The 11,034-nt window shown below is 41.3% G+C and overlaps 1 long non-coding RNA gene across 1 annotated transcript; it reads left to right on the top strand.

The window, feature by feature from the left end:
* Positions 1 to 4,522: 4,522 nt before the first annotated feature.
* LOC148684791 (uncharacterized) lies at positions 4,523 to 10,748 on the top strand. The gene is made up of 3 exons (XR_015951398.1): positions 4,523 to 4,631; positions 10,040 to 10,315; positions 10,565 to 10,748. It is a non-coding gene; the product is annotated as an uncharacterized LOC148684791 (long non-coding RNA).
* Positions 10,749 to 11,034: the final 286 nt, after the last annotated feature.

The following is an 11,034-nucleotide window of genomic DNA, read 5'->3' as shown; positions in this document are numbered from 1 at the left end:
CAATGCTAGGGCTGCTTTAATAAGATGTATGAATTAAGCTCTCAAGCAGGGATTTTTGTTTGTGGGATAAAGCTCATAGACATGTGGATGATGCCCTGTGAATTAACCAAAATTGGATAAATAAAGGGAGCATAAGAAAAGGCTTTCTGGAACACACCAAAGGCCCATTGGTGGGGGACGGAGGTGCCTTGGTTTTATATGAATCCCTAATCTCAAAACAAAGTGGGGTGCCTTAAGAGGGATTTGGGGCCTCTCATAGGTGAGAGGGATCTTTAAGAGGTGGCATATACCAAAGTGGGATTGCTTTTTAAGGGAAAAAATGCTGCAAAGAAGCATCTGTTGCAGATGAAAGCAAACGGAATGTTATCATAATGCCAGGGTGAGGTGATAGGGAAGGGGAGAGCAAACATCAGAGTGGGGGGGGAGAGGGCTGAGAAGAAGAACTCCATTGTGGCTGTTGGGTCAAGCTTGTAAGAAGAGGGTGCAATTATTTCCACGAGAAAGGAGCCACCCCGAAAAGGTTCCTAACACAACCCGCCTAGACCTATTTGGCTGCTCTTTGGCAGGTTTCTTGTCTGTCCGGAGTAAATCATGTATTGATTATTTCTTTTCATTGTCCAGTGATGAGTACCGGTAGTTAAAGGGTTCCCTTAAACCTGGGCTTAAGCTATACCCTGTTTGTTTTCTTCCCAAGAAGGGAAAAACAACAACAATATTTACAGCATACCCTCCTACATTTCTCAGACGAAAATAGGGACGTCCCATTCCATAATGATAATTTTACAGTATTTATACCCCACACATCGTACTGGGTTGCCCCAGCCACTCTGGGCAGCTTCCAACATATAAAAAAACACAACAAAACATTAAAAAAAAATTTAAAATAAACTTCCTATGTTTAGGGAGATTTGGTGTCTCTCGGCAGCAGTGTCCCTGTAGGGTTTTTGGAAGTGTGTCTCCCAGCATAGCTGCCAAGTTTTCCCTTTTCTCGCGAGGAAGCCTATTCAGCATAAGGGAATTTCCCTTAAAAAAAGGGATAACTTGGCAGCTATGGTCTCCCAGGTCATTGGCGAGATGTGACAGTCTGTTATTGGTAGACTACTAGTATGGGGGAGTGTTATGGTCTTCCAGAAAAGGGCAGGATTGTTGGATTTGGCTGCATGAATAACCTGTGTCCAGTTGATACGTTGATACGGTCCTTGTCAAACCGTGGCTTGGAGTGGTGTTTTTGGTGTCTCCTGTCAGTTCTGTGACTATTGCTGAGAGGCTGATGTAATTCTCAGGTTAGGTCCTTGTAAGCCATCAGGAGGCTTACCTCATTAGTGTATATTTCCAGTATTGTCTAGGTTTGGCAAACTCCTAACTCCTCTAGAGTGAAAGGCCACACTCATGGTCGCCCCATGTGGCTTAGTTGTAGTCAACCTATTAATGGAAGGAACTTAGTGTAATAAAAACCATACATGATTCTAATATAAGTTAGCAGCCTCTCCAATGCAGTTCAGAGCTCAAATTGATTAAAATGCAATTAGGCCATAAAACTAGCTGTTTATTACCTCAGCTGTTTGTCAAAGGCATAGAGCGAAAGGAAGGGTTTGTTTCCCCATCTCTCCTTTTTCCCTCTTCTTTTCCTTGTGAGTTTATTTCTGATCAGTGCCAAGCACACTCATTAGCCGGGTACAGGGCAGAAATAAAATGTTATTGCCATGCCACTTAATCCATAGTCCAATCAGAGAGCAGTATTCTCTACAGCTGTCAAGGGAGAATTGCAGGCAGTTTTCCGAAACTTTTATTTTCCATTCACTAGTGCCTGGGAGCTACTGGACAGATACCTTCCTGCAGCTAAAACGGCCGATGTTCTGGCGCATTGTTGTCTTGTGATCGCTGGTTATTCAGAAACTGAAAATAAGATAAAGGCAGTTAAAGGAAGAGGATGGGAAAATGAGAGCAGCAAGTTCTAATTATTAACTGGAAGGTGAGCTTGTATACAAACGAAGAAATATTTTATTTACAACATGTGTACACCACCCAATAACCTAATATTATCTGGGCAGTGAGCAAGTAAATTTACAAGCCATAGTTGACAACAACAACAGGCAAGCAAATCATCACAATGGTACATGGAATAGCTAAAGGGCGTTTTTCACATATGAAGCATAAATTGGCTCTAATGGCTGCAACATACCATGCGTGCCACCTCAGTCTCCAAGCAGTGCGAGATTCCAGATATTCCAGGACCTTACCAAGTGATCAACTTTCCTTTTGGAAATGAGGCACTGCAGAGACTGTGTTGTCTTTATGACATATGGTATATTTACACACGGATACAACCTGAGCCTATCATGGAGGGGTTCACAGCATGAACACCCCAAAAGAGTCTTGTTTCTCCCATAGCTGCAGGCTTTCCAAGCAGACATCAAACATTGCTCTCAGACATTGCTTTGGATCTCTCTGCAGCTTGCTGCCTTCCATCTGGGTCACATCACTGGTCCCAAAACTCCCTACTCTAAACTCTGACTTTATCTGTTGAGGGAGGAGTCCCCACCAATTTGCCATCTTGCACGGAGCACCTTAATCCCACTTAATGGCTCATCACCCAGGCTATCACCTGGCTAGGAGGCTAGCTTAACTATTCCAAGAATTAGAAGAACTGATTAAATTCTAACACTTGCTGGATCCAGGGATTAGAGGGGTGTGGCACCCAGCTCAGCACCCCAAACTGATAACAGTATATTTGATTTATCGTTTGAATTCTCACCCTCATTTACAGTGTTCATACCTGACCTGAAAAAGCAAGGGAGGCTCAAATGCTTTATAGACAGTTGTAGATAGATAAACAGCTATATAAAATGCAATTATTTGTGTGATTCTCTGAGAGTAAGCCTGGCTGAACGCAGAAGAACTTGCTTCTAAATAAGCATGCATAAGATGTCACTTGTGGAATCATCCAACCTTGGACTCTTTAATAGTGCCCTTAAATGCCAAGCTTTTAAACGTGTTTCATTTGGATTTTGCAGTTTGAAACCCCTGCTCTCCTTGCTTTGAACACTTTTAAATTTTCTTAAATGTTATACACAATGTTTTATATTCTTTCCCCATGACTGTACTGTTTTGTGCAGGGTAGTTGCACTTGCTAGGGTAGAATAATCCCAAACAATTCTTATAAGTAATGACGAAGGAAAAGAAAAGGCAAGGGCTGATATGGACATTCGTTATAGAAGCAGGTCACATTTTAAGAGCTAAAACACCATGAACTTTTTTGAAACAAAGAGATGTGTAAAGAACTCGGTTCAGTTGCTGGAGTGTGCTGGGATGCTGAGGTTAGTGATGGGGAAAGGGAACAATTCTTACTCCATCTCTCTGCCTTGGGGCTCGCAAAGATGGATGGGTTACAGCCAGAGACAGAAATTAATTTCCTAGGGGAATAAACAGAAATACAGAGGGAAGTTGGGGTCATTTGAGGACAGGTAATAATGAAATTAGAGTTAATGAAGATTAGAGGACACCGGACCCAGCTGGGCTCCCCCTAGGGTTCTAAAGGGGCTTCTCACTGGAAAAATGTATTGGATAGAAAATCTGGGAAGCAGGTTACAACTGCAGCCTGATCCAAAGGGTAGTAAAACCCCCAAGAAACATTGGGCTGTTCAAACCTAACTTTCAGACTTCACAAGAAATACAGCTTCTTCTTTTTTGCCCCTTAAGCCCCATGTAATAAACAGGCTGCTTCTGGCCAGAGATCCGTATAGACCAATATTGTATAGAATAATGTATTCTAAGCATGCCCCCTTGACTACTAGTATCTTATAAGGCACTAGAAATTTTTCCTCCTCTAAAAAGCAAACATCTGCTTAACATAATTTAGAATGCAGTAGAGTAAAAATCTTATCTTCTTGCATTTCAGTGGGAAAACCTCAGTGACTTTGATGAGGTCATATTTTTTATTCTTTTTCTTTTCTTTTCAAAACTAAAATCATCAGGTAGGAAAATAATTCATGATTTCTGAAATAAACTATGGTATATAATGGCCTGGTATATACAACCATAAGCTAAACCAGGGCTTACTGAGACTGTACAAAAGTGCAGGGAGCTTAGAGCTAGTTTTATCTACCCTGGTCCCTTTTAATGACACTCCATAGCGAGCTGAGCTGATGTTTGACTTAAATTGTCATTCAAACTATGACTCGTGGTTAAACTCCAACCCCAAGCTGTAGTCCAGGACCAACCTAGTTAGTGAAGCAGCAACATGCTAAGCTAAACCTTGGCTTAGCTTGGCACAGCAGAGCATAGGAGGACCAATGAATAACAGTATCAGTATCAGTAACAGAGCAGCTGTGAGCTCATCTCTAGAAATTGCACTTTTCTGTGATCTCAGTAGGCTATGGTTTGGCTTAGTATACAAATCAACTCAATATGTACTTAGGCCCATGTAAAATTCTTCTGTGAAATGTTGCTACTCATCTTGAGCCGCCTCTTGCTTTTTCCAAGCTCCCTGAAAGTTTTTTTTCCTTCCTCTTTGCAGGAATCTTCAAATTAGCCTCAAAATTTCACGTTACAGGAAAGCCTTGCCTCAGCCACCTATTCACACCAACCACAGGCTTTCAGCAGAACATCCAATGTCAGTACCGCTAAGACTGGTAAGTGGCCATTAATGTTTTCTAAAGGTGCCAGTAGGTATGAGCAGAACATGGCCAAAACATTTTTTTAGTCTTATTAAATTATTTTTGCTTACCTAAAAAGGAACCATCAAAACTGACTTTGTGTTTTGGCTATGACAAAATGTATTGTGTTGTGAGAAGCATATTGCACAGTGTGAAGGGGGTGCAAAGGATTGCACAGCGGCATAGCTGTAGTAGTATCCACCATAGCGGAGAAAGGAGTCGCTTCAGCAGCTCATTTTAGGCCATTCTCTCCCCACGCTTTTCAGAACCCAGGTGACATTGCTATCCTTGGTTTCATTAGCCTTGAGAGAGCAAGATTAAGACACAAAAATGATTGATGGAGTTAAAGTCCTTCTGATACATTATTTCCACTCCATTTGAAATCTGATGCTCTCCTAATTGTTGGTCATTTGTGACATTGGTTCCACATTAATGCTCCACAGAGAGGGTGAGGGTAAACTAAGGGTCCTTTTATCATGAAGATATTGAGAAAGATTCTTCCATGTCTCAGTACAAGTACGGTGACTATTCCTAGACTATTGCCAAACTTAATCCATTCTGGAAGCCCGTTCTTAAACCAAAGAGTTCTTAAACCAAGGCGTGCTTTCCTATAGCAGCATGGGACTCAATTTACAAATGGAACACACTCAACAGGAAGCGGAACATGTTCTGCTTCCAAGGCAAAATCACAAACCAAAACACCTACTTCCGGGTTTGCAGTGTTCTTAATCCAAGTTGTTCATAAACTAAGCTGTTCTTAAACCAAGGTATCATTGTGGTGGTGGTGGTGTTGTTATACCCCTCCAAATCTGACTGGGTTGCCCCAGGCACTCTGGGCAGCTTCCCGCATATAAAAACATAATAAAATATTAAACCTGTCTTCTAAAGGTTGTATAGTTACTTATCTCCTTGACTGGGGGATAACTCCATACTCTCCAACACCTCTCTGATGCAAATAGGGATGTCCTAAGGAAAAGCAGGACATTCTGGGATCAAATCATAAACCGGGATGGCTTCTATAAATATGGGACTGTCCCTGGAAAACAGGGACACCTGGAGGGTCTGTAGTAGGCCCTAAGCAGTGGTACACTTGGGTAATTTAGACTCTGGTCGTACAGGCTCCCCTTTGGACAAAATTGTAATGTGTATTACTTCACTTATGCCAATGTTCTTACTTCTCCTCTTGCTCATTCTGTTGAATGGGACCCTAGACTCCCCATCCCCCAAGTCCTGTTGAGTCCTCCACTGACCCTAAGGTTAAATATATCAAGCGACTTGATCTTAAATACCTACCATAAGTCTGCTTGCATGCCCCGACAATGAGTATAATACATGGAAGAAGGTTTGCCTGCAATCAATAATATGTATATTATTCTTTTGCCAAAAATCAATATAACTTGTTTTCCATGTAATGTATTTTCTAGACCCAATTGGCAGTTGTTGTTAGCATTTGATTGATATTTTGTTAAATATGCAAACCCAAATTTTACCTCCTCTTTTCTTCTTCTTCTTCTTCTTCTTCTTCTTCTTCTTCTTCTTCTTCTTCTTCTTCTTCTTCTTCTTCTTCTCATAGTAAATTTAAGCACTATAACATGAACTCCTTTGGCAATTTATGGTACTGGCAAGAAATGAACTGAGTTCAGAGATAAACATTTATTTCATCTCTCCTTGGGAGTAGGAACATAAAGCCATTTTATTTCTGAGTATTCAGTAGGATTTTACCCCGAGGCATGTCCGTGTCAAGGAATATAGGGCAATTTTTACTATGGTAACCTGTTCTGAAAACACAGCCTTCCGTTTTGTGAAAATTTCAATTAGCAGCAAAATCACTTTGAAAATAGTAGAATCATTCAAAGTATGCTGCAGTTACTAGGCTGCCATTCAAGCAAGAGATGTAAATATAAAACAAAGCGGTAAAGGCTGGTGAAACATCTGGTAATATAATTTTGCAGACATTGTTTCTGCTTCTTTGTTTAGCTTTCATTGATTTGTTTCTCCCTTTTATAATAAAATGAATTCCTCCCAAACAAAGGCTTATATCTGTTCTCATTTTAGGTAGACTCGGATTTGCAGGCTTGCAATGGGACAAGGCAATTGTAGCCTTTAATCAGACTACAGAAAAGAGATTGATGCTAGAGATTTCACACAGCAGTGGCATGATATGAGAAGTGCTTTCCAAATACTGTACTCCCTCCTGTGGAATTGCTAAATAGAGAGGGAGTCTTTTCCATTTTGGAAAACTGGTAGTCTTGGTGGTGTCTTCCATTCTAAGAAGAGAAATGGCCCATAGGCAGCTCCTGGGGAGCATCTATAGCCAAGAGAATGAATCAGGGACACTCCAAGACCTTTTGCTGCCTGAGGCAAATGACGAGATGGCACCTCCCACAACTCCATGTACAGAACTCAACAAGCCTGCAGTTGAATATGTCTTCAACACAGGCAACAGTGAGCATCCTCCATCATGCCATAATGCACCAGGCTAGCTTGCAAGGTGCGTGGCAGGCCATACTGACACCCACACAGGAAGAAGAAAGGAGGAAATCTCCAGTGTTCAGGGCAAAGTTTATTAGCCCCAATGCATTTTGGGAGAATTTTTTCTTCATGACACTCTTATTCATGACACTGTTATTCTGTCCCGGAAGAAAGATTTATTCTGAAATGCATTGGGCCTGATAACTTCCAGATATCCAGGAAAAGGATATTCTTTTTTCTATGATTGGTACTTTACCTTTCATTTTTCTTCTTCAGAAGCGTCATTTCCCAACATTCTGTTACACTCAATGACCACGAAATAGACCCTGGGATGCAGATAGGAGCAACAGTCTGGATTCACAATAGTTTGAGTCACTGGAGACACCAGGGGCCTGGAACGGGTTTAACCCCAAGTACACTCTTTTGACTCTACCTCCCCCAATAAGCAAGCAATTGTGGTATTTTATTAGGGGGAAAGTGAAGCAGGTGAGGGGGAAATGTGCCTTCCGCCCCCTCAGACATGGCAGCCTGGTTTTCACTGACAGGACTCCCATGGAAGGAAGGGTAGAACGTAATGCATAACTAACTAACCCAAAGGGAGATGCGATGTGTCTCAGTGGAAAGAAGTACTTGGAGAAATTCAGTATTTCCCGAGGGTTCCTGCATTATTCAAATGACATACATGTTGCTAGTAAAATAATAACTGAAGCTGTACTCTTGAGGACCAAGTAAACAGTTTTGTGCACACAGGCAGGGCCTCTTATTTAAAATTTCCTACCAGCAATACCTGCATTTTTCAGATTGACAGACCATTTTAGAAAGTGGGGAGCATCTGACGGCAGCTTATGATGCACTGCGGAGAACTGATATTTGGGAGTGCGGAGAGATCAAAAGCCCCACCACATGTGCCCCTCAAGGTTGTCTCAGGATTGTCGCCTCGGGGAACTGAGTCACTTAAAAGTTGAATGCATCTCTCTCAGATGAAAATGGGGCTCAGGGCAATCCCAAAGCAGTCCAGCAAGCTATGCTTTCTTCGTAGCCGTTGACTGTGATTTGTGGACAGTGTCTTCCATAGGAAGCTTAGAGATATTAATTTGTAAACACTCCTTTACTCATCCTCTGGACATTAAAGTGCACCTGGAGGCAAGATTGTGAAAGCATTCTCAAGCCTTCAGTAAAAAAAAAGAAGGAATATGGGGGGCAGTTTTAAACTCTGTGCTTTGATCTTGAAGCTGCCTTTGTAAAGGAGCAAATTGTTGTTTGATTTGGACGAAGTAAGCTTCAAATTGCTTGGATGTCCTGTGGGACCCTAAACATGTTTACTGGGAAGTAGTCCATGGAGTGCTCTGGTGTTTGCTCCCTAATAAAATTCAACTTAGTCTGGCCTTAGCCTGATAATCTAGAGTGGTGCAGTCGGGGGTTTGCAGGAATGTTTTGTGATGGCAGCTCTGTATGTTGTTTCATTTTGCTTGTGGTAGCGAAACCTCTAACACTGATTAACTGAGTTAATGTGATGGGCACATGATATTGTTCAAAAACATTCCAGGTAACCGGGGAGGGGGGTGGGATGAGCAGTGGGAATGTTAACAGTCCAGATTCTGTGAAGGCAAAGAAAGTTTTCAGTTTGGCTGAGATTAAAACTTCACACAAGCACAGATCCTCAAAAAACAAAAAAAGGTTGTTGTTGTTGTTGTTTAGTCGTTTAGTCACGTCCGACTCTTCGTGGTTAAAAGGTAGCATTAATCAAACATAACTCACACCCATATAAAACTATATACAACATAACCAACCTGACAGATTTCTGAGGCAGATCACAACGTGCCCCTTTAAAAAATAAATAAAAAATTGTATAATTTAGGGGACTTCAGTGACCACAATATTCACTTTGTACCTGTATTTTAGAGCAATGGGATGCAACCTGATCTGTTTCAGATCTGCTCTGTGTCGTTCTGATCAGATTCATGATCTGGAATGAGATCTGATCTATTAAATGTGAGATTTGTTTTGCCCACATTGATTACAATGGGGAATAAAAAAAAAATGGCTGTAACTCCCCCCCCCCCTTTTCACTATGAAAAGTGGGTGAATTTGCAGGCAAAGGAGCCCCTCCGGAGTGGATTAATCATACCAAATTTCAAACAAATCAACCGATTAGCTTTTGTTTAGCTTTAAGAACACTTTAAAAGTCTATAACTTTTAAAACAAATTTCTGTCAGAATTTAATATGAATTGCAGGCATGGTCACTATTTCTTGGGAGGGGATGATTTGAAATATTGGAGCGGTGTTTCTCCAACAAGGCAGCCTTTTATTCCTACTGGCTGGCTGTGGCTGATGGGAGTTGTAGTCCAAAACATCTGGAGGGCACCAGGATGGCGGAGGTGGCCATGATGGCAATGGCCATGTTATGCAGGCCCCAATTCTCTGAGCAGTGAAAAGTCCAAAGGTTCACGGGTTAACCAGGTTGGGTTCACTTTGGAAAGAGGTCACTGGTGATTTACTGGCAAAGACTGAATATTGGCGGAGATACACAATTTTAATAGCCCAACAAACAGCTCAAGTCCACTCTTCCCATATCACATCTCAAAGGTCATATTCCCTCCTGGACAACATTCTGAATGACACTGGTGGTTGGGGCCAGCAGCAAATGTGAGTCTTACCTTTCATCAGTGGGCTACATACACACACACACGCACCCACCCACCCTCCAATATTCCTCAGGTGAAAATAGGGACATTCGTAGTTTTAATGTCATATTCTTATTTTTGCTTTGTGAGCAAAAGGGGAACTTTTCTTATAGGGCAACTTATAGGGTAAGTAAGTAAGTAAGTAAGTAAGTAAGTAAAATAAATAAATAAATAAATAAATAAATGCTTTTATTTATTTTTCTGTTTCTCCATCTCATTTTTTTTAGGGTGCCGGCGCAATGCCTTAATTGTTCCCCAATCAATTTATTTCATTTGTGCTTTTAAAAAATCTAATCAACCAAATGTTATCTGGCTGCTTAGGAGGTTTCTCTTAATGCGCTAATGCATCTCTTGATATGAAAAGCTCATATTTTGGAATGAGATTTCCATCAGATTCTTTCAAATTCCATCCATTACATTTTCCCTTCCTTTGGCTGAATTCATCATGACTGTTCCAGTTTAACGATGCCCACTGGTGATCTACTCTTGTCTTCCACACAGAGGTGGGTACTGCTCAGTGATGGAATAAGATACGCGTACATAACTCATGCCGCTCTTGGGGGTTCGTCCCTAGATGAAAGGCGTCATTATAACAATGTGATCATTATCATTATCATGAAAAATCTTCTTAAGGAAGCGATTCCACCTTCTGCTTCTGACACCTCATTTCTCTGTTGTCTCCAGAGCCCCCTTTGTATCTCTTTGGAGCTTCAGTTCACATCTTAATCTCTTTATGTGTAATCTCATTACAGATAATCCCTTTTGCTGAAGATGTCAGGAGTACCTCGCCTCTATGTGGGGAAGGATTTCCACTCATCATCTCACTTTGTAACCGATCCCAGATACATTTATTGTATAAACAGTCTAGCTGGAGTGGGAATCTCCCTCAGGTTGCAGTTGTCTATGCTCTGCTGGTATAAAAAATATGTCAGCGAGATGCAGAATAGTTGGGATGTGGTGGGAGGGTGGTGGGGGAGAGATACTGTCTTTTCCTTTCCAATTACTCTCAGCAAAATGACTCACTATTTACACTAGGTGGAGAGGGAATTTGTGATATTTTCCCAGCTAAAAGAACAAGATTTATAAAGTAATTAAAAACAAAAAGCTCTGAATGACTTTTAGAGACTCATTTATCTTGGACCCAGTCAGTCTTGTAGAAGAAGACACAGTGTGAGCTGTCCTTACTTTGATTCGGTGTGTTGTTTTGTTTAAAGTCAATTGC

Source organism: Zootoca vivipara, chromosome 8, assembly GCF_965207765.1.
Source record: "Zootoca vivipara chromosome 8, rZooViv2.hap1.1, whole genome shotgun sequence".
Lineage (NCBI taxonomy): Eukaryota > Metazoa > Chordata > Lepidosauria > Squamata > Lacertidae > Zootoca > Zootoca vivipara.
This window is presented reverse-complemented; position numbering and strand designations above follow the sequence as displayed.